This window comes from Motacilla alba, chromosome 3 (assembly GCF_015832195.1).
Source record: "Motacilla alba alba isolate MOTALB_02 chromosome 3, Motacilla_alba_V1.0_pri, whole genome shotgun sequence".
NCBI lineage: Eukaryota > Metazoa > Chordata > Aves > Passeriformes > Motacillidae > Motacilla > Motacilla alba.
The window spans coordinates 92955717-92959431 of NC_052018.1; positions in this window are offsets into that span (position 1 = coordinate 92955717).

Sequence of the window (3715 nt, forward strand, 5' to 3'; positions counted from 1 at the left end):
AACAGACATGTAGTAGGAAACAGCCCCACGCTGTGGACACTGCATGTACTAGCAAAATCACATGTAAATTTACTGTACTGAGCTGTCTCAGTTCACCCAGCCCCACCAAAATATACTGAAAATTATTAGGTTGTGATTAATTTAACACTTGCATACTAAATTTGTGTAGACTGCTATAAAGAAGAGGAACTTTTCGAAAAAGGCACGTAGTCCTGGCAGTCAGATGGGGAGCAGAACTCAGTAGTGCTCTGTAGCAGGAGTATTGGACATCCCACACTTGGTAACTGAGAACAATGCTGTGTGGAGCCAAAATAAAAATCTCCCCTAGAATTGCTGAACACAAAGATATAAAGATATTTTCTTTCTTTTTTTTTTCTTTTTTTTTTCTTTTCTGTAAATGACAGTTTTAATAATTTTCCAGGGATTCAGCACACTCAGATACATAGCTCTTTACAGAACATTGATGAATCTTTCTTCCCCTTCTAGGAAGCTGCTTCTGACCTGATTCTGGATCATCTCCTTCCTTTCAGTCTATTTTAAGATGGGAAAAAGTGGCCTTTATAGACATTTCTGCTAACATCCCTTTTATGCAGCTGTGGGGTGGAGCTGCTCTGGGCAAAGGCAACGTCCTTGGAAGCCACCCACTGAGCAGCACTGCATCTGGACACTGAAAAGAGAGGTTGTTTCCTAATTTGCAAGCAACAACCATATGTTCAGGAATGAAGAAATGCATACTCCACCTAATCCCATGAGCTCCCTCTCTCCCCTGTGGCCTACTGAAAGTTATTCTAGCACTCTTTACTGGATGCAGTACTAAGTGAATTACCTTCAAACTTTAGGCCCTTCAAGCAAAGCGATTGTAAGCAAAGCTGAGGAAAAACTGGGCATGTATGAACCATTGTTCCTGTTGACTCATGGCATCATTTTCCAGAGTGACTCTACTAGGGAGGGTCCAAGGATCTTCCCTTTACAGCAGATGGTAGAAATGCTTTTATTTGGCATTGTTTTTGTGTAACACCAGCAATCAAGACTGACCATTTACAGGAAGCAATAGAGACAAGATCCCTGTCACAAAGGTCTCGGATTTCCTGAGAAAATCTCCCACTCTATGGACTTAGGAGGCTGAGAAGGAATTTACTACCAAATTTCCCTTGGCTTCTTGGGGAGCTACATTGTTTCTCAGTTAATAACTTCACAAAACAGGTACCTGGCAAACTTGCCAAGGAGTAGCAATTCCTCCCTAGCCTTTTATTTTAAGGAGCGTTAAGGGCATGGGTACCACTGGGGGAGGTGTGTCTTACTACAATTTATTCAGCAGAATTTGCCTTCTTTTGAACAGAATAACTAGCTTCTTAGCCAGGATACAAGATGTTCCACAAGAAAACTGTACTAATACCCAAGTGAAAAAAAAGAGGGTAGGAAATCCTTCCTTGTACTCTTAGCTTGAATCACTGCAATTAAAGAAATTGAATTTCAGTGTGCACCACCACAGAGCCAATAACCCATTGCATGGGCCTCTTTATTTCCAAAACTCTACAATCATTACTCAGAAGTGCATATATTTTATTCTGATGTCTACTTTTTGCATATGGGTCTATGTGTGATCCTTCTATGCCTGGTTGTGGGGATTTTTTAGTGATTGCAAATCATGTACTTGAGCTGCAATATCAAGAGAAAAGGTCTTGATAACATGTCTTGAATGGTTAGACTAAACAGGAATTACATTTTGGAAGTTTAATAACAATAGAGGCATCTAGTGGAAGCATTGGAGGACTGCAGCTGTTAGAGAATGCATCAATGCACAGCTGATTTTCTTGCATTACTTCTTCCCAGATGGACTTTCATTAATTGAGTGACAAATGTCAGTGATGGTTAATTTAAGAATAAGCAAGACTAAAATTTTATGGTATTTAGACATTTTGAGGCAAACATGGTTTAGGAGCCAAGCTGAGGGCTTGAAGTAAAGAGTGTCAATCTTCCTCCCAATAACAAGAAAAAATATCCCATCTCACCTTTTTATCCAGTGTTTTAATGGTTAGAGGACTCTGCCAGGGCATAAAAGAAGTTCAATCTCCTTCTGTGCCTGATAGCACACCAGAACATTTATTACTTCCTATTATTATAATTTCCATGAAAGAAGAAGACAACTCGGCAGAAATCTGAAAGCATGTCTCTTCTGGAGCTCAAGAAGAAATGCAAGCTACAACCAGACTCCAAAGCACACAGAAAGCATGAAGGCCTTGGGCTTGGTGACACGTTCAGCTGCTTTTTAATTTTCCTTTTCTCTTGGGCTGTAGGGCAAAACACACCACAGAAGGTGTACTAACATATTCAGAATGCATTACAGAAGTATTTGACTTTTACACACTATGCTGGTTAGACACTGAGCTCCAGACACCCAGTACAGCTTGTTGCTCTTTGACAATAATAGAGTCTTGTGAAAGAGAAGTCATTCCTCAAAAAAACTTCAGGGTCTGACAAGGGCACCTTCATAGCCGTCGTCAATTTGGCTCTACAATATGACTAGAGGAATAAACCTTTAATTTCCAAGGTATGCAAGTGAGGAAGCAGCCAGGTAACTTCAAGCATTTTACTCCTAGGCTCACAGTGTTTTCAATACACAATTTTTGAGCATGCTTGAAGTCTATCCATTCAGTCCCATAGAAAAACATTAGGTTTAAACAGAGCCTGGATCCTCTCTGTGAGTTTTCAATGGCTAGGACAAATTTCACTGAAAATATAGGCTCATGTTTTCTTATTCTTTTCCTTGTTCGAGTGTAGGAATTGATCATAAAGCCTGCCCTCAAAAATATAAACCATGATTTTATGACTTCCTTTACTAACCACACTATTCATTTATTTCTACCTCAATTTTTCTTTATGGGGTGATATGATGGATTTTTTTTTCCTGAAAAGCCTGCATTGTGGGCTTGGATATGTCATGTCTAATATTTTTGTCCTTTAATTGGTGAATTTGATTTATGATTGCAGGCTGCAACCTAGGCTTTAAACTCCACAGCACTGCTCACTGCCTTCTCACTGAGTTTTCAAGGAACTTTCTTTTTCCATGCCTCTCTCATGCAGAATTGACATTTACCAGGGACCTGAGCTCCTAAGCCGGGGGTGGCTGTGGGTGGGAGGATGCAAGGCCGACTAAGACCTCACTCTAGTCACGGCTGTCATAGAATTGGGCTGGAAAAGATCTCTCAAGTCCGACTCATGACTGAGCACCACCCCGTCAACTAAAGCAAGGCAAGTGCCATATCCAGTCTTTCCTTAAACACCTTCGGGGATGATGACTCCCCCACCTCCCTGAACAGCCCATTCCAATGTCTGATCACCCTTTCTGTGATGGACTTCATCCTAAGGTCCAACCTCAACCTCCCCTTCTGCAGCCTGAGGCTGTGGCCTCTTGTCCTGTCACTCGCTGAGAGACTGACCTCCACCTGGCTACACCCTCCTTTCAGGGACTTGCACAGAACCATAAGGTCACCCCTGAGCGTCCTTTACTCCAGGCTAAATCCCCCCCGCGCCTCCCCCTCAGCTGCTCCTCACAGGACTTGCGCTCCCAGATCCTTCACCAGCTCCGTTGCCCTTCTCTTTATTTTCGGTCGGGGTCGCTGGCGGCTCCCCGTTCCTTAAAAACCGCACCAGACGACAACCCCGGTGCCGCGGCTCCCGTGCCCCGGGCGTGACGCCGTTCCCGGGGCGGGGG